Source organism: Ursus maritimus (assembly GCF_017311325.1).
Source record: "Ursus maritimus isolate PB19 chromosome X unlocalized genomic scaffold, ASM1731132v1 scaffold_X1, whole genome shotgun sequence".
Lineage (NCBI taxonomy): Eukaryota > Metazoa > Chordata > Mammalia > Carnivora > Ursidae > Ursus > Ursus maritimus.
In genome coordinates this window covers 46,554,537-46,570,720 of record NW_024423319.1, presented here as the reverse complement: position 1 = coordinate 46,570,720, position 16,184 = coordinate 46,554,537, and the positions used below count along the sequence as shown (strand labels likewise).

At 41.1% G+C, this 16,184-nt stretch overlaps 1 protein-coding gene across 4 annotated transcripts in view; it reads right to left on the bottom strand.

Annotated features, from left to right (window-relative positions):
- SYTL4 (synaptotagmin like 4) overlaps nucleotides 1-15,547 on the bottom strand; it is a 71,321-nt gene extending 55,774 nt beyond the window's left edge. For 3 of the 4 annotated variants that reach the window (XM_008701708.2, XM_008701707.2, XM_040630167.1), the window contains exon 1: nucleotides 15,414-15,506. The gene's annotated coding sequence lies outside the window, so the exon portion shown is untranslated. Of the gene's footprint in view, nucleotides 1-15,413 lie in introns of all 4 variants that reach the window. The other variant, XM_008701706.2, reaches the window with a different exon arrangement.
- Nucleotides 15,548-16,184: the final 637 nt, after the last annotated feature.

Genomic DNA, 16,184 nt, shown 5'->3' with positions numbered 1-16,184 from the left:
CAGATTGAAACCACATGGTTACCTTTCAGTGCCACCAAATTCTGTTCATAAATGGTTTGAAGAAATTCCCACTTAAAATAATACATACTTCTCTAAAGCAAGCCCCAGAGGGAAGCTGGGTGTCTTAATATATATATATATTTCTCCTGCATAGTGTTAGGATGCATGGAAATGTGGTCTTATTTTCATGATTTCACACTTTTTTCCTGCTCCTCAGCAACTCCAGATGTCTTAAACCTATCACCAATCCTGGAAGGCAGATCTCCATAAACATGGTACATAGAAATAAGTATATATAAAAGATCATAAAAACGAGACCATGTGTCCAAATACCACCCTTGGCAACAGGAGAAATGCATATATATGTCAAATCCCATTTGGCTTTCCAGCTTGCAAGACCTACAGTTAAAGCTACCTCTCATATAAGCCAGGAAGGGTCACAAGAGCCCCATGAGGTTGATGGGGGGGGGGGTGGCCAGTTCATCCTCTTCTCTGCCGAAGTCCTTTCCCTTAACAGTCCAAAGGCTTAAAATGATTAAAAATCCCCCACTAAAAAAATATAATGTTTTAAAATCCAGGTTATTTATATGCATAAAACATTTTTTAAAGTCTGGTAAGAACTGACACCTTGTCATTTTTCAGTAAGTTCCATGACCGTGTACAACACCATTATCTTTCCTTAGTCAACACGCTTTTATAAACCATCACCCTTGCAGGGAAGACCCTCTTCTACCAGGGTCACAGATGGTGGGGATTTCTAAACTGAACTCTAGCTAATTATCTAATTCTTTCTTGCAGGCCATGTCACCTAAAAATCACCCACACAGTCCCCTTATATAAGAAATCATGATGGCTCATGACTAATCCAGCCCATGTTCACACATAACTGTGACTTCATGCATCTGGTTTCTTTTTTAATTTTAGGGATACTGTGATCTAGCTATGGCCACAGAAACCTTAAACACAATCAAATAACCTGTGGTTGAACTTAAATTTAACTGTATATGTAGCAGATAATTTTAAGGTTTATTTAAGTCCTATAAGACATAAAATAAATGCTAATTTCCTTCAAATAAAGTAGTAACATATACATAAGTATATATACACAAAAGAGCAGGTATAAATTGGAGAACATAAAATAAAAGTAAAAATATGAATGTACTACAAGCCCTCTTTCACTCCTAAACTGCTTAACCATAATTATTTAACACCTTACATCAAATCCCTAGAACAAGATTGGCACATGCAATATCAACATCTGGTCTACAGCTAGAAGCAATGTCCTGATATTAAAAAAAATCCTAAAGCATAAAAAAAGTAAAACTTCTAAAATGTTCAAATTAAGCATGTATATATTTGTTTTATCTTCAATTCTGACATAGCATATAAAAGCACCTTAAAAAGTTTGAAAGGGGGAGGTATAAATTTTCATAATTCAGTTAATACAACTTACAATAAAGCAAGGCACTCAAAATGTCTAGCTGAACTTTCCTCACCCTGTTTATGTCAATATTTGATTTTATCATTAATAGTTCTAAATCACCAATCAGCATATCAATGAATCCGGATGACCTTTTATAAAAATGAACAATCTCCCCAACTAGATAGCAAGCTGTATGAAAGAAGGGACTTTGTTTTGTTCATCTCTGTACCTTCAGTGCCCAGAGCACTGGGTGGCACATAATATGCATGTTGATTAAATGAGCTGGCATCAAAAATATCAAATATCATATTCAGACACACCTAAGAGCTTATCACCCAGGACTTGACTTTTGATAATCATTAATTCAAATACCCTTCTGCTTCTGCTCTGTCAGCTCCTACCTGTCTTCATTTCCTTTCCTAGGCAGCGTGAACTCTATTGTTTCAACTTCACTCTGTCAATATCCTCAATAACCCATTTTCATTGCTAATATCTGATAAAAACATAACCTTACAAGAGCCCAACTGTGGTGCTTTATGCCTGCACTGGGGCTACTGAGATCTACTGGGAAAAATATCAGTCTGGTAGGTTATTATCAATATGAATTCTTGGTCACCAAGCTCACCTCAGTACTGCCTGACATTCCAACTATGCTTTCCTGTTCAACAATAAGTATTTTAAACCTTACTCAAAAACTGCAAATCTCCAACCCAAACCTTGCCTCACTTCAACCCCTGCTCTAAAGGATGACCTTTCCTCCTACATCACAGAAAAATATAAATGCCCTCAGACAAGTTCCTGCCACCAAATCTGTAAATCTATTTCCATCTATATTTCCGTTTTTGTTCTTACCACCTGTAACGTACTTCCTCTTATTTAAGGGTGATCCCTCCACTTCATTCTGGATCCTCTTCTATCTGGCATAAAAACTTCACCCTGTCAGGACTTTGCTCCATCAATTATCCCTTCCTTCCCGTCAGCTTTTAAACATGTCTAAGTCCCTTCTAAACTAAAAAAAAAAAAAAAAAAAAAATTCCTTGGGACACCTGGATGGCTCAGTCAGTTAAGTGTCTGCCTTCAGCTCAGGTCATGATCCCAGAGTCCTGGGTTTGAGTCCCACACCAGGCTCCTTGCTCAGCGGGGAAGCCCACCTCTCCCTCTGCCTGCCACTCCCCCTACTTACGCTCTCTTTCTCTCTCTCTCTGACAAATAAATAAAATCTTAAAATAAAAATCGCTAGATCTCAATCTTTCCCCTACTACCACTCTCACTGCTATTTAGAGCCAAATTTCTCTAAGGAATTCTCCACGTTCACTGCTTCCACCTCCTCATAGCCCCAATCATTTCTCAACCTACCAAAGTCTAGCATTCCAGCCCACTCACCCCCTGAAATTGCTCTAAGGTCGCCAGGAATCTCCTAAATCCAGTGGACAGTAGCCAGTCTTTATCTTCCTAGACCTCCCTGGATCTTTAGCAACACTTACCATTTTTTTAAGTGGAAAAACTTATCCTACTGATATTCAAGTACATACACAAATATATATCATAAGGGTACTTGGTGTTTGAATAAGCAAAAAAGTTATACAACAATACAAACATATATCAATAAGAAACTGATTATATAAATTATGGTACATACATATAATGGAATACTATGCCACTATTGTTTTTCTTTTTTTTTTTTTTCATTTTACTTAGTTAACATACAGTGCAATATTGGTTTCTGGGGTAGAATGCAGTGATTCATCACTTATTACAATACCCAGTGCTTCTCACAAGTGTCCTCTTTAACACCCATCGCCCATCTAGCCCATCCCCCACCCACCTCCCTCTATCAGCCCTCAGTTTGTTCTCTATCTTTAGAGTCTCTTAGGAGTGCCTGGGTGGCTCAGTCAGTTAAGTGTCTGCCTTTGGCTCAGGTCATGATTCCAAGGTCCTGGGATCAAGCCCTATATCGAGTTCCCTGCTCAGCAGAGTCTGCTTCTCCCTCTGCCTCTCCCCCTGGCTTGCGTGCTCTGTCTCTCACTCTCTCTCTCTCTCAAATAAATAAAATCTTTAAAAAAAAAAGAGTTTCTTAAAATCTTTTTAATAAGTCCCAAAGTTCATTTTAGCTTTTGTTTCCCTTGCCTCTGGAGACATGTCAAGTTAGAAGTTGCTATGGCTGAGGTCAAAGAGGTTGCTGCACATGTTCTCCTCTAGGATTTTGATGGTTTCCTATCTCACATTTAGGTCTTTCATCCACTTTGAATTTATTTTTGTGTATGGTGTAAGAAAGTGGTCCAGTTTCATTCTTCTGCACATTGCTATCTGGTTTTCCCAATACCATTTGTTGAAAAGACTGTCTTTTTTCCATTGGATATTCTTTCCTGCTTTGTCGAAGATTAGTTGACCATAGAGTTGTAGGTCCATTTCTGGGTTTTTTATTCTGTTCCACTAATCTATGTGTCTGTTGTGCCAGTACCATACTGTCCTGAGGACTACAGCCTTGTAATATAGCTTGAAATCTGGAATTGTGATGCCTCCAGTTTTGTTTTTCTTATTCAGAATTGATTTGGCTATTCAGGGTCTTTTGTGGTTCCATGCAAATTTTAGGATTGTTTGTTCTAGCTCTGTGAAAAATGCTATTGGTATTTTGATAGGGGTTGCATTAAATGTGTAGATTGCTTTGGGAAGTATAGACATTTTAACAATGTTTGCTCTTCCAATCCATGAACATGGACTGCTCTTCCATTTCTTTGTGTCCTTTTCACTTTCTTTCACGTTCTATAGTTTTCAGAGTACAGATCTTTCACCAGTTTAGTTAGGTTTATTCCTAGATATCTTATGGATTTTGGTATAATTGCAAATGGGATCGATTCCTTGATTTCTTTTTCTGCTGCTTCATTATTGGTGTATAGAAATGCAACAGATTTCTGCTCATTGATTTTATACACTGCAACTTTGCTGAATTCATGTATTACTTCTAGGACATTTTTGTGGAGTCTTTCAGGGTTTCTACATAGAGTATCATGTCTGCAAATAGTGAAAGTTTGATTTCTTCCTTGCCAATTTGCATGCCTTTTACTTGTTTTTCTTGTCTGATCACTGAGGCTAAGACTTCCAGTACTACATTAAATAGTAATGGCGAGAGTGGACATCCTTGTCTTCTTCCTAACAGTAGGGAAAAGGCTCTCGGTTTTTCCCTATTGAGGATATTAGCTGTGGGTCTTTCGTATATGGCCTTTATGATGTTGAGGTGTGTTCCATTTAGTCCTACTTTGTTGACGGTTTTTATCAAGAAAGGATGCTGTATTTTGTCAAATGCTTTTTCTGCATCTATTGACAGGATCATATGGTTCTTATCCTTTTATTAATGTAGTGTATCATGTTAATTGATTTGCAAATATTGAGCCACCCCTGAAGCCCAGGAATAAATCCCATCTGATCATGGTAAATAATTCTTTTAATGTACTGTTGAATTTAATTTGCTAGTATTTTATTGAGAATTTTTGCGTCCATGTTCATCAGGGATATTGGCCTGTAATTCTTTTTAGTGGGGTCTTTGTCTAGTTTTGGAATCAAGGTAATGCTGGCTTCATAGAATGAGTTTGGAAGTTTTCCTTCTATTTCCATTTTTTGGAACAGTTTGAGAAGAATAGGTATTAACTCTTCTTTAAATGCCAGGTAGAATTCCCCTAGGAATCCATCTGGCCCAGGACTTTTGTGTGTTGGGAAATTTTGTAGTACTGATTAAATTTCTTTGCTGGTTATGGGTCTCTTCAAATTTTTTATTTTTTCCTGCTTCAGCTTTGGTAGTTTGTTGGTTTCTAGGAATTTGCTCATTTCTTCCAGGTTGCCCAGTTTGTTGGTATATAAATTTTCATAGTTTTCTCTTAAAATTGTGTTTCTCTGGCGTGAGTTGTGATCTCCCCTTTTCATTCATGGTTTCATTCATTCCTTTCTCTTTTCTTTTTGATAAGTCTGGTAGTGGTTTATCAATTTTATTAATTCTTTCAAAGAACCAGCTCTTAGTTTGTTAATCCATTCTACTAAGGGTTTTTGTTGTTGTTGTTGTTGTTGTTTCTATATCATTTATTTCTGCTCTAATCTTTATTATTTCCCTTCTTCTGCTGGCTTTAGGCTTTATTTGCTGTTCCTTTTCTAGCTCCTTTAGGTTTAAGGTTAGGTTGTGTATTTGAGACTTTTCTTGTTTCTTGAAGTAGGCCTGAATTGGTATGTACTTCCCTCTTAGGACTGCCTTTGCTGTACCCCAAAGTTTTGGACTGTCATGTTTTCATTTTCATTTGCTTCCATGTATTTTTAAATTTCTTCTTTAATTTCCTGGTTAACCGATTCATTCTTTAGTAGGATGTTCTTTAGCTTCCATGTATTTGAGGTCTTCCCACAGTTTTTCCTGCTGTTGACTTCAAGTTTCATAGTGTTGTGGTCTGAAAATATGCATGCTATGATCTCGATCTTTTTGTACTTGTTGAGGGCTGATTTGTGACCCAGGATGTGATCTATTCTGGAGAATGTTCCATGTATACTTGAAAAGAATGTGTACTCTGCTGCTTTAGGATGAAATGCTCTGAATAAATCTGTTAAGTTGATCCAGTCCAGTGAATCATTCAAAGCCATTGTTTCCTTGTTGATTGTCTGTTTAAATGATCTATCCATTGCTGTAAGTGGAGTGTTAAAGTCCCCTATCCTATTACTGTATTATTATCAATGAGTTTGTTATTAATTGATTTATATATTTGGGCACTCCCAAGTTGGGGGAATATTTGCAGTTGTTAAATTTTCTTGATGGATAATCCCCTTAATTATGCTATAATGCCCTTCTTCATCTCTTTTTACCATCTTTGTTCTAAAATCTAGTTTGTCTGATATAAGTATGGCTACTCTGGCTTTCTTTTGACATCCATTAGAATGACAGATGGTTTTCCATCCCCTCACTTTCAATCTGCAGGTGTCTTTTGGTCTAAAATGAGTCTCTTGGAGGAGCATATAGATGGATCTTGGGGTTTTTTCCCCCATTTTGATACCCTATGTCTTTTGATTGGAGCATTTCATCCATTTACATTCAGAGTGCTTACTGAAAGATATAAATTTAGTGCCATTGTGTTACCTGTAAAGTTAGGTGTTTCTAGTGATGTTCTCTGGTCCTTTCTAGTCTTTGCTGCTTTTAGTGTTATTTTTCTCCACTCAAAGGGACCTCTTAAAATTTCTTGCAGGGCTGGTTTAGTGGTCATGAACTTCTTTAGTTTTTGTTTGTCTGGGAAACACTTAATCTCTCCTTCTATTCTGAATGACAGCCTTGCTGGGTAAGAGTTCTTGGCTGCCTATTTTTCACATTTAGTACATTGAATATTTTCTGCACTTCTTCCTGGCCTGCCAAGTTTCTATGGACAGATCTGCTGTGAACCTGATCTGTCTTCCCTTGTAGGTTAAGTACTTTTTGTCCCTTGCTGCTTTTAGGATTCCTTTCTTGTCTGTGCATTTTGTGAATTTGACTATGCTATGCCTTGGCAATGGTTGGCTTTGATTGAATTTAACGGGAGTTCTCTGTGCTTCTTGGATTTTGAGGTCTGTGTCCATCTCCAGATTAGGGAAGTTTTCAGCTACGATTTTTTTAATAAACCTACTGCTCCCTTTTCTCTCTCTTCATCTTCTGGAACTCCTATGATATGAATGTTATTAGGTTTTAATAAGTTGCTGAGTTACCTTAAGTCTACTTTCGTGATCCATTACCTTTCTTTCCCTCTTCTTTTTTTAATAAAGATTTTATTTATTTATTTATTTATTTGAGAGAAAGAAATAGTGAGAGAGAGCATGAGCAAGCGGGAGAGGGAGAAACACACTCCCCACTGAGCAGGGAGCCCAACATGGTGCTCGATCCCAGGACCCTGAGACCATGACCTGAGCTTAAGGCAGATGCTTAACCAACTGAGCCACCCAGGCACCCCTCTTTTCCTTCTTCTTTTCAGATTCATTATTTTCCATAGTTTTATCTTCTCTATCACTGATTCACTCCTCTGCTTGGTCCATCTTCATTTTTATGGCCTCCACTTGGGATTGCATCTTGGGTATACCATTTTTAATTTTGGCCTGACTAGATTTTAGTTCTTTCATTTCTGCAGCAAGGGATTCTCTAGTGTCTTTTATGCTTTTTTCAAGCCCAGCTAGTATCCTTATAATCATTGTTTTAAATTCTAGTCAGACATCTTACTTATATCTGTATTGATTAAATCCCTGGCTGTGAGTTCTACTTCCTATTCTTTCTTTTGGGGTGAATTTCTCTGTCTCATCATTTTGCCCAGAAAAGAAAAGAAGAAACAAAACAAAACAAAACAAAAAACAAGGAATAGGAAAAAACAAAAAACAAAAAAAACAAAAAACTATCCTGGGTGTGTTTTGGCCTGCTTGTTAAAAATAATCTAGATCCCAAAATAAATAATAATAATAATATAATAAAATGAAAGTAAACAAAAAATATACATATAAAGTATATACATAAATAAATTTTTAATTAATAAAATATTTAAAAAGGAAGAAAATAAAATAAATGAAAAAGTAATAATAAAATAAAGAATAAAAGGAAAAAGGAAACTAGATCCTGTTTTCCGTTAGAGCTAAAGCTTTGCAGCAGTCTATGATCAGTAAACTTGGAGCAAGCAAGTTGTTCGTGCTGATCTTCTGGGGGAGGGGCTTGTTGTACTGATTCTCAGGTGGAATTGCACTAGTAGAAATGCAACCCCAGGGTGCAGGGGGTTGAGACTTGGTGTAAGTGACTCCAATCTCCACTAGGTGGCACTGTTTTGCTCCCTGAAGGCTTTTAGCGCTGATTTGTAGGATGAATATGGTGGCGCCCAGCTCTCTAGCCCTGGAGCTGAAAGTTCGCGTCCCCCATTTTCAGTGAGCCCTCACAGAAGAGCAATCAGTTACTCTCATGTCCCCAATTTCCATCAGAACCCTGCGTTCACCCTGCCTGTGACTGAGCTTTTTTACCTCAGGCCTGCAACTGAGTTTCAAAACTCCAAATTTTAGGGACTCCCATGGTGTGAACCCACACTGTTCCTCTGGGGAATGGTTTCACCACGCTTTTGCCATTTGCCAGCCTATCACAAGAAAGCAGTTACAGGACTGCACAGCAGTTCACAGTTTATGGCAAAACAGATCAGAAAGCCAGCACCACAGCTCAGCAGGTGACCCTGCTCCTAAGCCTGGGAACAGTGCAGCACGTAAGCACTACCCATTCTTCCTGCAACCCAGGGGATGCTCAGACCACAGTGCCACACCTGGGATTCCACTCCACTTTGCCACCTGAGCACCTTTAAGCCAGGCCTATCCCCCACTGTAGCAGACTTCTAAAAGTTCCGATTTTGTGCTCCGCTACTTATAATACTTTGCAGTAGCCTCCATAAGCAGGGTCCCTCCCCGCCACTGTATCCACAGCTGTATCTCCCCCAATTCAATTCTCCGCACCTCCTACCTTCCAAAAAGTGGTCGCTTTTCTACTTGTAGACTTGCAGTTTTTGTTCTCTCAGACCTCCGACTGATTTCTTGGGTGATTGGAATGATTTGATAATTATCTATCTATGTTTAAGGGATGAGACAGGGTCAGGGTCCCCCTAATCCTCTGCCATCTCAACTCCTCCTTCCACACATACATTTGAAAACACCTATGTCACTATTAAAAAGAAAGAGGTAGTTCTATTTTTACTGACATTGAAGGCTTACCACAAATATTAAGTAAAAATCCATTACAAAACATACACATTATGATTCCATTTGTATTTTTAACATATAAGTACAGACAGAATGGATGGATGGATGGATGGATGGATGGATGGAAATAAATATTTTATACAGGCATGGAAAATGTCTGGAAAGAGATAAAAATTTAATATTGTTATGTCTGGGGAATGGGATGTGGAAGGAGAACAGAAAACTTATGTATTATTTTTTGTTGGGTCAAGTAATAAACATGTAGTCAGATCCCTAGTCACACCAAAGTTTCCAAAGTAGATAAGAAAGAAGTTCAAAGAAGATCAAAAGGGAATGGCCAGAGACTGGGTAAAAATATTTAAAAAGGAAGAAAATAAAATAAATGAAAAAGTAATAATAAAATAAAGAATAAAAGGAAAAGGAAACTAGATCCCATTTTCCGTTAGAGCTAAAGCGTTGCAGCAGTCTATGATCAGTAAACTTGGTGCAAGCAAGTTGTTTGTGCTGGTCTTTTTACAGTTTCCAGAGCTAAGGGAGGAGAGAGAGAGAGAAGAGTGGTTAATGGGTTCAAATACAGAAAAGAGATCTACTAAAAACAAGGAGAGGTACGTATCTAACAGAAAATGAACATGAACAGATAATTTTTGAAGGAAGAAGATCAAATGGCCAATAGATGTAAAAAAGAAAAAGTTTCACTCTTACTGGTAATGAAAATGTTTTCGTGTGTGCCTATCAATTCAGCAAAATTTTTAAAAGACAGTATTCAATTTTAAAAAGGGGAGATGCAAGAGGTACTCTCAGACTTTGTTGGCAAATGTAAATTGGTAAAACCTGTTAAAGAAAGCAATGTGACAATGTGATTTCTAAAAAAATAAACTTCGTTGAACATATCACAATTGTGATGAAATCACTACTTATGTGATACTGCTGAAGGAAGTTCCATGGAAAAAAGGCCATGGTCTTCTCCACTATATCTCAAGTATTTCACCTAGAAACTGGCACATTGTGGGCTCTCAGTAAATCAACCCATGCTTTCCGATAAGTTGCAAAACCATAGTTTAAGGACACTGATGCTAAAGCTATTCTGATGCCTGAATTAACAGAGCTACAAACAACAAACCGTACAAGATGCCATGAAAATTTTCTCTTAAGAATTACGCAAGTTCAAAGTAGAATTACTCATAGATATAAAGCCACAGCGTTCCACCATTTCAACTATTCCGCCAGCACTGTCCAATCCCCTGCTGTCTTATACTTCCGTCACAGCTACCCAGAAAAATCCCCAAACTAGATCATCTATACTGTTTCTACACCTGGACTGATGAGTTCTGCTGGAGAGAATGGATACAGGATTCTGTGATTTGGGGTGGAGACAAATTCAAGTTATCCAAGGCGTTCTTGCCTCACTATGACGTGGCAATCTGGATGAGAGGCCTCGAAAAAGTGCCCCTTTTCATCCCTCTCAAATGCTAGCCCAATCCCTCACTGCTTGCATCGGATGGGACTTTCCTCACAACCTTGTCCTGCCACAGTTCCTTCCTTTTCCACAGCTTCAATCACTCCTGCCCTTTCCCTCCTTTCTCAATGGAAGAGCTACGTCCCTTTCTCTAAGGCCAGTCTTTTCACCTCTTTCACTCTGGAGCCCCCACCCTTCAGCTTCCCCAGAAACTGCGTATCATCAAGTTCTATGCCATCTCCATATGAATGGGCACATCTCCTATATTTAAAACTAAACAAAATTAACAAGATGGTCTTGTTCCTTGTGCCCAGCTGTCTATAGGAAACACCCTTTCCTTCCCATTTTAGCCAAGTCTCTTCAAAGTGTATATATCATATCCCTTATCAGGACTTCTTCGTGCTCACTCCCCAGTCCTCTACAATCTGCCTTCTCTCCTGCTGCACTGATGTCGTCATTGACCTCCTAATTGCCAAATCTAATGAACATGTTTTTCAAAATGTTTTATAGTGTGTTTTATCTGATTACAAGAGGGGTACATACACAGCATGAACAAAGTTATGACATATGACAAGAGCAAAAAACTTGCACTGTGTAACAGGCAATGAATAAATATCCCTTATAAACACAGTGCTCTTATAAACAAATTAAATACATAACCCAAAAGAAAAATGTACAAAGGATCTCAAGGAGCAAGTCTCAGGAAAAACACAAATAGCTGACACACATGAAAAAATACTCAGCCTTACTAGTAATAAGAGAAATGCAAGTTAAATCACCTATCAGACTGGCAAAAATTAGAAAGACTGTCCACCCTCAGCCAGGGAATGCAGAAAAGCACTCTGGTGAGAGTGTAAACCTTCCTGGATGTCATTCTGGCGAAGACTGTTCACATTTTTTAATGAATATGTCCTTTGACTCAACAATTCTATTAGAAAGTCATCCTACAGAAATATTTGTATGGGTATATCTGTATCTACATCCATTGTGAGCACTCTGCCAAGATGTTTATTGCAGCCTTGTGTTGCTTGGACTAGGGTAAGAGTCAGAGGGCAGAGGAGAGGGAGATATGCGGCAGAATATATGACACAGTTGGAAGATGGGCCAACGGGACTCGCTGATGAATTGTATCTGGGGAGGTGAGAGAAGGGGAGGAATCAAGGGTGACCCTAGGTTCTTGGCTTGAGCAACTGAATGGATGATGGTGCTGTCATTTTACTGAGATACGGAAGCCTGGGTGAAAGGGTTGGGGATCTGAGAAGAAGCAGGAGTCCTGTTTTGACCATGTCACATTTGATATCTATTGGACATACATCTAAGTAGAGATGTCAAATAGGCCATTGGATATATGAGGCTGCAGCTTAGAAAAAAGGCTTGGGTCAGACACATAAATGTGGGAATGATGAGTGTATAGATAGATGGTATTTAAAGCCATGGGGCTGGAGGAGTGTTTCTAGGAAGATTTTGGACGGAAAAAAGTACATGGACTGAGCCCTAGATCACTCCAATGTTCAGAGGTTGAGGAGATAAATTCAGTAGAAGAGGAGGCTGAGCAGAAGTTTTTTTAATACAAACTTGAGTTTTAAAGAAGTTAACATACATCAAATGGCGGGAAATCCCATATTTACCACCATATCAAGGGTCCAACTCCTTCCAAGCTTGTCCTTTAAGGAATTCTAGCGTTTTTTTTCTTTCTTTTTAAGATTTTATTTATTTATTTGAGAGAGAGAGCGAGCAAGAGAGAGAGAGCATGAGTGGGGTGAGGGTCAGAGGGAGAAGCAGACTCCCCGCTGAGCAGGGAGCCTGCTGCAGCTCAATCCTGGGACCCAGGGATCATGACCTGAGCAGAAGACACACACTTAACCACTGAGCCACCCAGGCGCCCCCCCTTTTTTCTTTCTGAATATTTCAAACCACATTTAAACACAATCATATTTTTTCTTTTTTATTCCATAGTGGTTTCCTCACACTGCATAATTCTCCTAGTATAAAACTAAACTAGTCAAGTACTACACACATGGCACTCAGCAGTGGCATTTCCATAAAGCTTATAATCCAATAACCACTTCATGCCTAAAAAGCTAAGGGAAACGTGAGGCCAGAAGCCGAATTTGTGCCACATTTGATTCTTTGGGGCTATTTACTTCCCCGTTACATAGTAACTTTCTCCAGCTTCTTAACTGAGCCCAAGTGCCTGACAGGCCTGAAGACGTCTGACAATCCACATCCTCGCCTCTCAGTGCAAGTCCCCCTTCCTACCAACAAGAAGCATGGGCTCTTTCCATTTTCACTTCAGAAGTTTCCATTCAGAGACTCATGCCTTACAAAAAAAGAGAGGAAGTGCTTCCAACTAGGTCAAAGTTGTCATCAGGAATGCAGTCTCAACACAAAACTCAGCAGAAGGAAAGCTGTGTGGGAACTGAGCCTAGGGTAGGGTGACAGACTAGGGATACTTCCTGTCAGGTCCAGGAGAGCACAAAAGAGTACCAATTCCTAGAATGGTAATGTCATTCATTGATTCATTTCACAAATATTAGTTAAGCACCTATGATGTGCCAGGCTCTGTTAGGGGTGCTGAGGTCTACCCCCGGTAAACAAAACAGAAAATCCCTACCCACATGGAATTTACATTACGGAGGGGCAGGGAAGGGATAGACAATAAAAAAGAAAGATGAAAAAAAAGAAAGAAAACACAATATGTTACATTAGAGTAATAAGGTAGGGAAGGGGCATATAGAATGTGCAGGGATGGGGTTGCAAGTTTAAATAGTGTGGTTAGGGAAGGCCTCACTGAAGTGACATTTAAGTACAAACTCCTAGCCCTCGGATTTCAAGTGCCTCAGGAAGGTGTTTTGTGGACTTCAACTCCACCACCACCAGCCCTCAGGCCCTTAAAGGCCTGGCATCTCCAGCCTGGCACAAATATTTTTTAATCTCTTGTCCTTAAGAGAAAGGGAGCTCCAAGACCCAGACCTTGCCCTTAAAAGAGGTTACAACCTTCCAGGTGGAAAAACAACTAAGACAGATGTTAAGGGCTTTCCTGGTGTGTAAACAAAGTGCTTTCAGACAGGATAACTGGTAATTTGGCTTGGGGGAAGGAATTATGTGTTCAGGAAGGTTGTCTCAAAGGAGAGGACCTTAGAGCTAAATCTTGAGAGGTGAATAGGAATTAATGGCAGGAGAGTGGGTTTGGGAGGCAAGTTAGCTTTTCAGGAAAAAGGAACAGTTTGAGCAAACGCCCAAAGATGGGATCAGCGAGGACATTTTCTCTTTTGCACTGTTGCTGCCGAAGGTACTCCATCCACCCCAGGAGGAAACGAGCACACACTCACCCTCAGGCTCTCTGGGCTGGCTATTGGGAAATCCTTATCACTGACCACACCCTCATCTCTTCCCTCGCCCGCAGGAAAGGAAGAAGTTGAGTCAGACGCACATCCCTAGAATCCAGGGTTCCCCACTCCTAACTTAGGACAATTACTGCTGAGCTGAGAGCCCCAGAGGCTTCATTCAGCCAGTACACTCAGGGCTGTGTGTTTATAGCAGTATTGTGGCAACTAGCTCGCTGTTAGAAGTGAAGTGAAGAGGGGTGAGAGATCAGTGAGGTAAATGGTCCAAAGTCTCTGCAGCGCATCTGAAATGGAGTCAAGGACCAAAACCCATGTTTCAGCTTGGAAGGGAAATTTTTAATCACTAAGTCCTCCCCTGTGAGCTATTTATTTAGTGCTCCTAAAATCTAAGATAGCAGAGTGGGACAGGGGATAGGAACACAAGCTCTGCCCAGTTCAGCCCCTCATCAGTTGGGTGATTTGGGGGCAAGGCACTTAACCTCTGAGTTTCCTTTCCATCATAATATGGTTTTCTAACTGTAGGGCCTGCCACACAGAGTTATCATGAGGATTATATGAGATAACTATGTAAAGAACTTACAGTACATGGCTCAAAAGATCCTACAACCATTATTAGTAGTGTTAAGGGGACAAGCTCAGAGAGCATCAACCAGAATGCCACATACACTCACTGACCAATTATTCCAGGAGAAGCCTCCAAGCTCCATTTCATTGCTCTGACCTAAAGTGAGGCACCTAAAATTGTGTTACAGAAATGTTCATCACAGGCCAGGAGAAGTCTCACAAGCCAAGTTGGTAGTCGTTTTCTATTTGGATTTCCAGCAGGTGCTTAAAAAAAAAAACTACAACAAAAAACTTCATCAGGGGACTCAACTCATTGCGTAAAAACACTGTTCTCTCCACAGCCCAGTGGCGTAAACACATTAGGTCATTAACACCTTAATATTAATGGGTTTATGAGGAGTGGGGGTGGGGAGCTGAAAGAACAGAAAAGAAGCCAGTTAAAAACAGGAGGTCCAGGATGCGGTGAAAATTAATTTCTGTCACAAATGCACAAGGTTTAGGGTCAACCACGACAAAAGCAATATTCCGGAATGCTAGGTCCTCTGGTCCTGAAGAAGCAGTGTACTTACTGGGGGAAGAAAATGTCGGTTAATGAAAAACAGATCACCTGTTTGTTCACCAGAATTATAACCAAATTATTTCACCGCCAAAAAGACCCCAACCATCTCATTCAACTTTGGGGGGCTGGAGGAACATGTTTTCTGGCCCTTTACAAACCATCACTGGGGATAAGAGCATTCTGTGCCCCTTCTGAGGGCTCAGGGGACCCTCTTCCAGGAGCAAACCTCCGACGCCTGCTTGAAGGGTGGCAAGATAAAGCAGTTCAACTCCAGAGGAAACTGCTGGGTCCCCAGCCCCAAGCGCAGGGGGAGCCCACTGAGGCAGGACTCACATGCAACCGGCCTCCAGCCTTTACCTTTGACGGTCCTATGGAGGCTGGAGAAGTTGACGTCGCGAGGTCTGAGGTCCGGAAGCTGTGCGAGACTGAGACCCGGCGCGACGACCAAGCGCTGATCGAGGAACCACCGAAAAGGGGACTCGACGTCTCTGAGAGTGCAGTTCCCGATAGGAGCTCGGCCCCACCCGCCCCCAGGGCCAGCTCTGGAGGGGCTCCAGCTGGGGCTGGCGGGAAAAGCTGAGCCACTCTGCGTGAGGCGAGACCCAGAGGACGCAGAGCCCAGAGGGGTACAGCCCCCGTTAGCGACCGGTGGGCCAGCGAAGGGGCCAGAAGCGGCCCGAGGGAACGCAAACTGGCGGGGAGGGACCGCCCCAAGCAGACAGGAGTCAAAGCGTGGGGGGTGCGGTCCAGGGAGGCAGACAAGAGAGAGGGGACCGGCGGTCAGCTGGGGAGAAGGAAAGACTGGGAGAGCGGAAAGAGGGGTAGAGAAGGGCGCAGGTCCCTGAGATAGGGGTAGGGGGCGCTTAGGCAGAGAAAAGGGGCTAGGGGCCCAGGGGGAGCCCGGGACCAAGGGCGAAGGGGCGCCCGCTGGCCGCGGAAGTACCTGTCACCTGCAACAGGTGCCGCGAGAGGGTGAGACGTCCCAGTGCCGGGATTCAAGGGAGGGTCTCCTGCTCAGAGAAGACTGCAATCCTGCTCCGGCGGCCGGCAGTACTCACCCTCCCGGGAGGCGGAAAAAGCTGCAACTTTCCCTGGAGCGGGGAGGAGCTGGACTCTTAAAGGAGCCGC